This window comes from Anabrus simplex, chromosome 5, assembly GCF_040414725.1.
Source record: "Anabrus simplex isolate iqAnaSimp1 chromosome 5, ASM4041472v1, whole genome shotgun sequence".
In the NCBI taxonomy this organism is placed as follows: domain Eukaryota; kingdom Metazoa; phylum Arthropoda; class Insecta; order Orthoptera; family Tettigoniidae; genus Anabrus; species Anabrus simplex.
Genome location: NC_090269.1, coordinates 451,754,511 through 451,767,240, shown reverse-complemented (window position 1 = coordinate 451,767,240; position 12,730 = coordinate 451,754,511). Strand labels below are relative to the sequence as shown.

General features: G+C 42.2%; 1 protein-coding gene across 1 annotated transcript in view; it reads left to right on the top strand.

The window, feature by feature from the left end:
- LOC136874640 (uncharacterized) overlaps nucleotides 1-12,730 on the top strand; it is a 173,335-nt gene that overhangs the window by 26,551 nt on the left and 134,054 nt on the right. The gene's annotated exons all lie outside the window — the stretch shown is intronic.

Sequence of the window (12,730 nt, the reverse complement as noted above, 5' to 3'; positions counted from 1 at the left end):
TTCACATTGTCTGCAAATGTTAGCTGAATTGAATTGTTTTTGAGTGTTTTACAACAACTTAATATATTTTAGGATCAACTTGCATTATGTTGATCAGCTCAAGAATCATGTTTCTGGCAGTTTTTCTAAGTAGGATACTCACATGGGTGATGGGCCCCGAGAAATCTCGTAGTACGCTCGCCAGCGGTAGGTGACGGGCCCCGTGAAATCTCGGTTTTATTCATGACATTGTTTTCGGTCTTCCTGTGTCATCTCTTGACCATATCTTGAACTATTTCAGACGTGCACATTGAGTAGAATAAATCATAGATGTATATATGCCACTTTTCTTTTATTCACAGTCTCTTTTATTCTTTGATTTAATTTCGGAGTGAAACGTCGACTTTCTTTCGACAATATTTTAGAAGAATTATATGCCGATTATCGTTCAAATGGAAATAGTCTAATGAATTAGTGGAAACTGAATGTGAGAGTGATGTTGAAGTGATATTCAAGCCTCTACAGGCCGTAATATACCTAGTGTACTTATTTATTCAAGTGATTCTGACGACGACAACGATGTAAACATTAATGATGTGTTAGGAATTTGACGCTGAAGATGGTTTTGTAAAGGCAGATCAACCACTAATAGGGGCATTGGAGAGTACACATACCAACTTTATAAAGATAAAATATTGACTTTTTATAATCAAGTGCACCCTAGTATGCTTAGTAGAAAAATGTCCGGTCCACAGGGTATGTGACAAGCTCAAGCGTCCGGTCAGCAATGTGCTATGTGGAGAGTGCTGCAAGAATAAAAGCACGAACAGGATCTATCGTAATTACAATGCTGAGTGCTTGGTAAAGCTCTTAAAGAGATATTGGATGATCGACATCCGGAGAAGTCTAGATCCTAGAACCGAAGAGTATAGGTAGGCCGCCCATCTTTACTTCAAGGGAGGAAGGCATTCTGTGCATTGAGGTTCTATTTTATTGTTTATTTTTCTGAATTAACCCAATGTATCATAGAACTTTGGACATGTGTATGGAAACATATGTCCAAAGTTACATGTAAACCTGGTTAACAGTTAACACTCAGTTTTGACAATAAAATTTAATTTTTAATGTTCTGTTTGAAATTACATTTTAAGATGTTCATTAGTAATAATAAGTGTACCGGGCGGTACACCTCCACGCCGCTAATTCAAAATGTGCGCCAGTTGAAACTCCTCTGCTGGAGGAAGTCTGAACTTTATCTACTCTATTAATTCTCTACTTTCTCAGAAGATGTCACCACATGGAAAATTTTGAGTTTTTGAACTGTGTCACTTTTGATGTGTTTTTGTTTCGCTTGAAGTAAGAAGTGTGAACTTTCTCTTTTAGAGGACACTACTGAAGATCTACAATAGTGCAACCTAGTGCGGAGTCAAAGAACTATTTTGTTGGAGAAAATTTAATTTCAAGAGTTTGTTCTTTGTTAAATTTCTTTCTGTCATTGTTTAAGTTGGCAATAATTACCTCTTTCTTCCCCTTGTTTTGAATGTATCCAATCACGAATTTCTTCTATTAATTTCTGACCTATCATGGGCATCTTCTCCCAACTTGAATATATTTCTGTACCCTAGCCAATAAAATCTTTGTGGGAGGGTGTTTTCTTTCCCCTAACGCCTAGAACTTTCTGCGAGAGTATTTAAACTGCTGATTTTAGGCTCTCCGGGCCACTTCTGTTCCATCTTTCAGTGTATTAAGTACATAGCGGGAGGCGGGAAGCGCCTCTTTCTTCTTCAGCCGTTCAACACCAGGTAATGGCCTATTAATAACTTCTTTTCTGGCTAGGTCGGCAGTTTAACACTCGCGGCGGGTTCGAAGCATTTCCATCATGTAACCTTTTCCTAAAATGTAATTACTCTTATCATCTTTTTCTTGTAAAGCTACATATTGGGATAGAGAGTGCTAACCCTCTCGAGCTCCCACTCACATTTGTTTTGAGGTGAACTTATTTTTCCCTACCTATTCTTCGTTAACGTAATGTAAATTGGTTCTTTTTAAGTCACCTCTGTAGTATGGGAGTAGCCCTTGTATTAACGGCCTAGTGCCAAGTAGGTCTTAAGCAAATGTATTAGGAGTGCAGTTCGCCTCCTCTCAATTTGTTACTTTAAAGGTCATGTAATTAACCTTTTCGTTTAATAGACCTCAGTAGGTTGGGTATGTTACCCCTGTGTCTATGTCCTGAGAGGACAACTTGAAGGTGGAGTTTGGTGAATGTTTAAGAGCGTGTGGCTCTTTGAGGGTTGTATGCCTCGAGGAGGCTTTTCCTGTGTAATGTGGAGCAAGTGCTCCTGAGCATGAATGGGGTTTTCTGCCCCTTTGTTGATTTCTGTATATTGTAAGGTTGGGCTTCTAGCTCAAGAATCGTATGGGCGGCTCTCGGAGCCCAAATTCTGTAGTCCCTGTAATTGTACATTTCAAATTGTGTTTCGGCTACTAAGTACCTGTTCTATGTGTTGTTACTTAATTTTGAAAAGAAAATATAACCTGGTTAAATTTTACTTAGTTTCTCTTCCGTAGCTTGAGACCCGTTCACACCCGCACCTTCTTTCACCTCTACCTACCACCAAAACACGGTAACAAGTGGTAGCAGAGCGTGGTTGAATGGGTCTCAATTTAGCCCCTTTTGACGGCGAGACATTGTTTTGATCCGAACTCTAACCATTTTCTCAGTTGCTGGCATTTTTGAGTTTTCCAAAATTGTTCTGTCATCATGCCCGGCCCTCGCGATGTTCTCCTCCTTAACTATTTGCGCAAAGAGGAGTTGATATATGAGTTAACTATCAGAAACGTTCAATCTGGAGGCACGGTTGCAATAGACACTAACAAGCTTAGAGAGTCCCTTGATTTGCCCATTTCCATCCCCAATTTGGGAGAGAAAGAAATTGACGACTCTCTTTCCACGATCACGGAGAACATTACTGGGCTAGCTTCCGTAGTTAGTTTTTTTGATGAAAATGATCCGTCTCCTAATCAAATTAAGCGTGTGCAAGGCAGGCTATATCATTTTTCGAATAGGGTTAACGATCTGTTGTCTCTAAAACTGAATGATGTTCAGAGGAAGGAAGCTAGTACGCTCCTGGAAAATATTTCCGAATTATCTAATAAGGTCACTCAATTGTTAACTGGGGAAGTTCCTCCCAAATCTGATCAACCCACCATAGTAAATACAGGTAGTGAGGAAGCGCCTCCCAAGGGAGAAGTTAATAGAATAACCGTTGCTGCTCAAACTATCTCTGCCCCATTGGACAACGTCTGAACGCCGCACATCGTTGAACAATGTACGTGCTGAATTATCTTCCTTACCATTGAAACCTTTACCTACTATGTCACCCGGGTTTAGCAGCTTGCCTCATCCATTGGCAATGTTGCTAAGAGGTATCTCTAAGTTTTCGGTCAACACCACCAGTGAAGTTATTTCTTTCTTAAGGTTTTTAGTTGAATTTCAGGATCATGCCCTCGTATTTTCGCTTTCCCCTTGTCAAATTTTACAAATAATCTATCCTTATGCTATTGGTGTTCTCTCAGATAAAATAGTAAGAGCCATAGCTGAACAGTCATCTATCGAAGATTTCCATGCACATCTGCTTGCAAATTTTATTCCTGCCCGCGCGAGGTCATCTCTTATTCAGAAATACTATTATCGGGTACAGCGCTTGGATGAAAACCTGGCAGACTTCATCCAAGATATTAAGTTTTATACTAGGGTGTTTGCTCTCCACTTCCCTGAGGATCAGATCGTGCAAGCTATTGTCGAAGGGATTTCACCACCCTACAGGTCATATTTGTGTTTCGCGGCGTGCCCGCAAACCTTCTCTGAACTGGAAGCATTAGCCGTCTCTGCGGAAGGAGTTAGGTATGCCGATTCCTTGCGCGTGGCAAAAGAACCCCCGCCTTCTTTTAGTAATACTCGGCCTCCACCTCGCCGATCAGTCACCCCTCGTAAATGTTATGCTTGCGGGTCGCCTGACCATCTGCGCAATAAGTGTCCTCTGATCAAGTCTAGTAGGGCAAATAATGGAGCTGGTTCATCACAAGGCTGTTTTAAGTGTGGGGCATTCTCACATATCGCCAAAAATTGCCCAAACTCAAATAGCACCCCCTCCTGCTCAACTTCTGGTGCAAATTCCACCTATGCCAATAATAAAAGGTGACTAGTGGCTTCGGCTGAGTCGACTAATCCCTCTTCCCGAGACTCAGCCCCTGGTAAGCAGATCGAAAATTCAGGGAACGTTCAATCTGCCAATCTGTCCTTTGAATGCCCCAAAGAGTGTCTTAGGATTGCGGCGGATACCCCCGCACCTGTTCCTTTTCTTAAGATTGAGGTAAATAACGAGCCTATAACGGCTCTATTAGATTCAGGCAGTGTTTGTTCCATTATTTCGGCTGAATGGTACTCGAAATTGAAATCTGTTTGTAAACTACCTGACTATGTCTCATCTCCTATTCAATATGTCTCGGCTAATTCATCTCCATTAGAAATTCTAGGTTCCTTACTGGTCAAAATTCGTATTTTTAAATTTACATGGAAAATTAAACTGTTTGTGGCTAAGCACTTGTCTTGCCCCATCATACTGGGAGCGGACTTTATTTCTCACACTGGTCTTGTGCTCGATCTCCAGTCTAGGTCGTGCACATTCAAATTTGCTTCTAGTTATAAAATCCCACTATTAAAGTGTAATTCTGTGTCATGTTCATCTATTTCGCCTACCCAGGATGAGATGTTGTTAGACCTTAGACATCTACCTGAGGAGCAGGCTGATAGTATTCGTAAATTATGTCAGTCGTTTCCCGAGGTGTTCTCTGATACTCTTGGTGTAACTGACCTTATTGAATACAAAATTGAGGTCACGGATTCGATTCCTGTCCGTTTTCCACCGTATAGGCTATCTCCACCTAAAATGAAGGCTCTGAAAGAAATCATCAATCAGATGTTGAAGGATGGTATTATTAGGCCCTCTAAGTCAGCGTATTCTTCGCCTATTTTTCTAGTCCCGAAACCCCAAGGAGGCTTCAGGCCTGTCATTGATTACAGGGCTCTCAATCGGAAGGTGGTGTTGCAATCTGTGCCCCTTCCCGACCTTCATTCTTGCTTTTCATGGTTTCGTAAGGCCAAGTTCTGTACCATCTTGGACTTGAATCAGGCCTATAATCAAATTCCCCTTGCCGAAGAGTCTAAACACCTTACAGCGTTTGCCACGGACTGGAATTTATACGAATACAACCGCGTGCCTTTCGGGCTCCCCACGGGAGCAGCTGTACTCACTAGGCTACTAGATAGGGTCTTCTCCGACATCAAATTTGAGTACTTATATCACTATTTGGATGATGTCGTCGTATTTTCAGAGACTTTTGAAGAACATCTAGATCATCTGCGAGAAGTTCTCGATCGCCTTCGTAAGGCTGGGTTAACTGTTAAGTTGTCCAAGGTTGCCTTTGCTAAGCCCTCAATGTCATTCCTAGGGCATATTGTGTCACCCGATGGTGTAGCAGTCGATCATTCTAGAACACAGGCCATCCGTGATTTTAAACCTCCCAAGGACATTAAAGGCATCGCCAGGTTTATTGGTATGGTGAATTTCTTCAGAAAGTTCATTCCTAACTTTGCTAATAGAGCGGCGCCCTTAAACCTTCTTCGTAGGAAAGGCATCAAATTCGAGTGGGGACCTTCTCAACAAGCCGCTTTCGAAGATCTTAAATTAGCTCTCTGTAATGCCCCTGTACTTGCTATGCCTGATTTCTCGAAGAAATTCATCGTCCAAACGGACGCGTCGTCGTCAGCTGTAGCTGCAGTCCTTCTTCAAGAGACTGAACTAGGGAGGCGTCCCATCGCCTATGCATCTAGGACTCTATCGGCTCAAGAAGCCAAGTATTCCATCTATGAGCTCGAAGGGTTGGCAGTCTTATTCGCCTTAGAAAAGTTCCGTCTCTATCTGGAACATGTCAAATTCGACCTGGAGACAGATAACCAAGCCTTAAGCTGGGTCTTAGGTAGACCGCGTCGTACTGGTCGTATAGCCCGTTGGGCCATCCGTATTTCCGCCTTCCAATTCGATGTCAGGCATATCAGAGGTACCGAAAATGTTGTGGCTGATGGACTCAGCCGTATGTTTTCAAACGAGGTCGAGACCCATGAATCGGTCGATAGTTCATCACCTTCCGAGTCCATACTATCCGAGGTTAATGCCATCCTAACCGATGCTCCCATGCTCTTTAGGGATATCGAGAAATACCAACGTGAAGATCCTACGCTGGCTCCGATAATGGAAACCCTTTCTTCTGGGGAACATGTCGTCCCTTATGTTCTGAGGAATGGTGTTTTATGTTGCCCTTCGAGGCATGACAAGATGATGAAAGTTGTCGTTCCAGCTGTTCTTGTGCCTATGATCTTCAAATACTATCATGAGACCCCATTGGGAGGGCATCTTGGAATCTTTAAAACCCGTGAAAAGATTTGTGAAAGGTTCATCTGGAAAGGTATGGACGGTGACATTCGGGAACTTGTAAAAGTTTGTAAATCTTGTTTGCTCAGTAAACCCACCATGTCCACCAAGGTAGGCCTTTTGTCTTCGCATCAAGCGTTGCGCCCCATGGAACGCCTGTATATTGATTATGTAGGACCCTTCCCCCAGTCAAAGGGTAATGCCAACAAGTTCATCTTTGTGTGTGTAGATGGTTTTACAAGATTTTCCTGGTTATTTCCGACTAAGCTGGCTACCGCTCAGTCAACTATTACTTGCCTAAATTCTATTTTTGCTTCTTTTGGTCCGTGCCAATACATTGTATCTGATAATGCTAAGGCTTTTACATCTAATTTATTTCGTAAATTCTGTTTTGACTTGTCCATCTCTCATGTAACTACTTCCGCTTATTACCCTCAACCATCTCTGGCTGAACGGGTTAACCGTAATCTCAGGTCCGCACTTATTGCCTATCATCATGAAGATCATTCTAGGTGGGACACGTCCCTGCATTGGTTAGCTTTTGCTTTGAATTCGGCGGTTCATGAATCACACAAATTTACTCCAGCTTCTTTGATGTTTAAGTTCGTTCCCAACACGCCGCTCTCTAACCTCTGGTCTCTGAATGACATTCTGCCCGAGACAATAGATCCGGACAACATTAAAGATCTTTGGAAGAAGGCTAAAGCTAATCTTAAAGTATCTCATGAAAAGGTTAGGGAAAGGTATGATCGTGGACGGAGACCCACCACTTTGAAGGTAGGTGACCAGGTTATGGTCAAAAATTTTGTTCCCGCGGGCAAGCTTGCCCCCAGATTTCATGGGCCTTGTATCATTCTCGATTTTCTTACGCCGGTTACCTTATTGCTAAGTAATCCAGCCACCGAGAGGATATTTAGAGTTCACCTGTCCCAGGTGAAACCGGTGTAATTTCTGTGTTAACTTGCTTCATATTATTTTGAAAGGATATGAAGGTTATATTTTTTTTTGAGTTTCACTTTTAAGGCATTCTGCCCCTTCTGTAATATTTTGGTTTTAGATGTAAGCCTTGTGTAAAATCTGCCCCGACCCGTTAAACTGCCATCCTGTTCTTGCCACGGCCATTACCACGCTCCCGTCTCCTGCTCCACCTTACACTGTGGCTTCATAATAGTAAATGCCATGGATATCTACACGCCGCTGGCCCCTCAACCTCTCCACAAGCCTGTACCCTCAAAGAAGATGATAGTCCAACACAATTCTGCCGCCTAGCTTTAATGTTTCAGCGCCCCCGCAGCCGCGCAGCGCCGTGCAGCGACTGGGGAGGGGGATGGGCCCCCTCCTCTCCAGCGAGGACGACATGTGCACGGCGAGCCGGAGCTCTCCTCCCGGCCAAGGCTGATGTGCGGCGAACGACCTGCTACATGCCCGCAGCCTGTATCTGTTCACCGCGGGCGCGGCGTACTTCAACACCTCTACTCCCCTCATAGTGCGGGCGAGCGGTATCTCAGGGTACTTGAGGGGTCCGAGCGGCCTCCGTTGGACGCAAGCTGCAACGGCCGGTCTGGCCATCCGACTCAATCTACATCAACTACATGGACAGTCACCATAAGCAATAACTACACTTGGGAATTCAACAACAATTTTTGGTGGACATTGCAAAATTTTTCTTCACCTTTAAGTATTAAAAGTTTATCTTCAGAAATTCCAATTCTACAAACATAAAGACTTTCATTCACCTGCAACAACAACATTTTGAAACTGAATTTAGAAATCTTGTAAACGCTTCGGCTATCTATCTTCATATCAACATCATTACTTGGACCTTGTTTCAAACTGACTTCATGCGTCATCCCTGGAGGAACTTTTGGGGGGGGAGGTCTGTACCGGGCGGTACACCTCCACGCCGCTAATTTAAAATGTGCGCCAGTTGAAACTCCTCTGCTGGAGGAAGTCTGAACTTTATCTACTCTATTAATTCTCTACTTTCTCAGAAGATGTCACCACATGGAAAATTTTGAGTTTTTGAACTGTGTCACTTTTGATGTGTTTTTGTTTCGCTTGAAGTAAGAAGTGTGAACTTTCTCTTTTAGAGGACACTACTGAAGATCTACAATAGTGCACCCTAGTGCGGAGTCAAAGAACTATTTTGTTGGAGAAAATTTAATTTCAAGAGTTTGTTCTTTGTTAAATTTCTTTCTGTCATTGTTTAAGTTGGCAATAATTACCCCTTTCTTCCCCTTGTTTTGAATGTATCCAATCACGAATTTCTTCTATTAATTTCTGACCTATCATGGGCATCTTCTCCCAACTTGAATATATTTCTGTACCCTAGCCAATAAAATCTTTGTGGGAGGGTGTTTTCTTTCCCCTAACGCCTAGAACTTTCTGCGAGAGTATTTAAACTGCTGATTTTAGGCTCTCCGGGCCACTTCTGTTCCATCTTTCAGTGTATTAAGTACATAGCGGGAGGCGGGAAGCGCCTCTTTCTTCTTCAGCCGTTCAACACCAGGTAATGGCCTATTAATAACTTCTTTTCTGGCTAGGTCGGCAGTTTAACACTCACGGCGGGTTCGAAGCACTTCCATCATGTAACCTTTTCCTAAAATGTAATTACTCTTATCATCTTTTTCTTGTAAAGCTACATATTGGGATAGAGAGTGCTAACCCTCTCGAGCTCCCACTCACATTTGTTTTGAGGTGAACTTATTTTTCCCTACCTATTCTTCGTTAACGTAATGTAAATTGGTTCTTTTTAAGTCACCTCTGTAGTATGGGAGTAGCCCTTGTATTAACGGCCTAGTGCCAAGTAGGTCTTAAGCAAATGTATTAGGAGTGCAGTTCGCCTCCTCTCAATTTGTTACTTTAAAGGTCATGTAATTAACCTTTTCGTTTAATAGACCTCAGTAGGTTGGGTATGTTACCCCTGTGTCTATGTCCTGAGAGGACAACTTGAAGGTGGAGTTTGGTGAATGTTTAAGAGCGTGTGGCTCTTTGAGGGTTGTATGCCTCGAGGAGGCTTTTCCTGTGTAATGTGGAGCAAGTGCTCCTGAGCATGAATGGGGTTTTCTGCCCCTTTGTTGATTTCTGTATATTGTAAGGTTGGGCTTCTAGCTCAAGAATCGTATGGGCGGCTCTCGGAGCCCAAATTCTGTAGTCCCTGTAATTGTACATTTCAAATTGTGTTTCGGCTACTAAGTACCTGTTCTATGTGTTGTTACTTAATTTTGAAAAGAAAATATAACCTGGTTAAATTTTACTTAGTTTCTCTTCCGTAGCTTGAGACCCGTTCACACCCGCACCTTCTTTCACCTCTACCTAGCACCAAAACACGGTAACAATAAGGATATTGGTTTTAAGTCACACTAACCACTTCTTCGGTTCCTGGAGGTGCCGAGGTGCAGGAAATTTCTCCCACAGTAGTTCTTTTACCTGCCAGCAAATCTACCAACATGAGGCTTACATATCTTTTAGTTTGATCAAATACCACCGTACCGAACCACGTTCGAACTGGCAAGTAGGGTTCAGAAGGCCAGCGCCTTAATCATCTGAGCCACTCAACCCGGCCAAGTTATTCTGTATACTTACTCCCAACAATAGGGCTAGGAATAGGGGGAATGAAGGCAATTGTTTCTTTGTGGTATACATTTGGGAGGTGGTGGGTTTGAACCCACTGTAGGCAGCCCTGAAGTGCAGGATTTCCATTGTTTCACATTTTCACTGCAATCTTAGCCCTGTTCTGTGTCATCATTGCCATAAGACCGTTCTGTGTTGGTGTGATGTAAACTATATAGCTAGAAAAACAATTATTTGGTGAAAGAGAAACTACAAAAATCATAAAAAGTAACCAATTTGCCATTGGTTATGTTTAATTAATATTTGTTAATAATTCTACTGGCCATTGTTCTTTGATTGTTAATTACATTCAAACTTTTTGCCTTTTTGTCTTTACCTAAACCAATAAAATATCATCAAACTAAATGTTGTATACATAGTAAATGAAATTTTATAGGTTCATAAGTTTCATAGGTTCATAGTTTTAACTGGACTTGTTGTTTCAGTTAAAGTATGAGGATTGGGGCAAAGTCATGGCAACTAATTTTTTTTTGTAGATATGTGAACGGATCACAAACATATATGTGTTGTGTGGAAGTTTTGCAGGCATAGTGTGTATGCAGAACAACAGATGGCTCTATGATAACTGGTAGTAGCACAGCGAGGGCTGTGTCATCAGTCGGTTGGTGAGTGTCATGCAAGATGGAAGTAACCCTTGTTGCGCAGCGCGCTTACATCAAAATAGCCAATCTCCGAGGGAGAAATGCGATGGAATATCACAGTGAATTAGTGGAAGCCCCTGGAAATAATGCCCTACTATACTGTACAGTAGCACGGTGGGTAGGAAGGTTTCAGCAAGGACGTGTGTCAACTAGTGATGAGCAGATGGGAAGAATTAGAGGACCGACCGTACTCTCCCGACATTTCGCCCTGTGACCGATCTCATTCGAAAGATTAAGGAACCACTACGTGGTAGGCCATTTGCAACACGAGAGGACATTGCTACTCGTAATGCTGTGCACCAGCAGGTGACCCGATTCATACAGGGTGTGGCAAAAGCTGAGGCAGATTGTATTCAGCACCTCCCACAGCGGCATCGTGTGAAGTCAGTAGCAGGGGACTACTTTGAGTGTCTTTAGGCCCAGGTTTGTAATGTCAACTTTATGTGTGCTGTGTTGTCATTCTTTTGCACCGGGAAGGCCATTTTGCCCTGTATACTACCGTAATAAATTAGTGTGTTACGGTATTTCAGTGCTATTCATTGTCCACACATGTAGTTAACACCTTGTCCTTTCGTCTGTATATGTCACATTTTACAACCGGACTGGTATCTTCAAGGAAAGAAAGTAGTTGCCATGACTGTTGCCCCAACCCTCGTATTATGATTAGGATACATCTAAATGTGGTTTAGAATTATTGTAGTGTTGTTATTTTATTAGGAAATATTTTGTTCGGTTTATTATTACATAATCATTACACTGTAGGGAATAAATCTCGCTAGGAATGTTGCTCTCTTGTTTAAGATTGAAGATTAGTTATTTTAATTACATCGTATCTGCTTGCTTTGGAAATCTCATGACGTCAGAGATGTCTGTAAACTAATCTACCTGAGTACATCCAACAGGAATGGTGTTGACTTCACTATGTGTGCAATCCTTTATGAATACTCAGTTGATGGGCATCGTACTCCTTTATCACATAAGAAAGACACCATTCTTGAGCAAATGGGCATCGCTCCTCTCAATGAGAAGGCACAGGGAAAGTGTTATGGTCACGTCCTTCTGCAGTACCTGACACAGATGACAGTTTCACCCATTTCCACATGGACCTGTGGTCCCGTCCACAGCCTGAAGGCTTGTTGGATCATCAGCAGCACCACCATTAGCTGTCATAGGTAGCTTAGGCATCACTGAAGAGGAAGAGTGAACTAGTTTCCTGTTGCTTGCCTCACTGAGCCAGAAGTTGGTGTTTCATATCACTCGGCCAACCCTTTGAAATGCATGGAACAACCAACCATATGAGCAACATTTGCACACCATTTATAGCAGCGACTAGCTGCATAAGTAATTGCACTGCTAGCATCACTCATACCTTGGTCACAATCGCATTGTCAAAGCAAAGGATAAGACTGTGACAGATCATTGAAAGTAACAGCATTTTTCTAGCACATACTAGAAGACATAATATACTGCAAACACTAGGTCTCGCCTGCAAACCATGACATAAAATTGGAAATGCTGCTGTGTTTGATAAGATTTCTGGGAAAATACTAAAGTCAGCATACATATCTGTAGTGCTTAATTGATTACTGTTTGTATGAAGCAAGTATATCAAACAAATGGAAAGTTTTTGTATAAATGAAAGATGATAAACGCAACGCCAATAATTACAGTCTTGACTGTTATTGCATGCACGCTCTTGGAAAGCATTCTGCATGATCATATTATACACATTTACAAAATTATTAACTGGTTCAAAAGAAGGTAGTTCAGGTTTAGGAGATGTTATTCTGCTGTACTTCAGCTTATAGGATTCAAGCAAAATAGAGCAAATATTTTAGATTCAGGAGGTCAAATGGACTGTATCACGATTGACCTACCTAAGGCTTTTGATGGGGCAGATCATGAGAGAACACTGACAAAAAACGTGCAGTTCAGCTGGATAAAAGTTTGGATGGATAAAATAGTGACGAAAGGGGTGGCTGTATT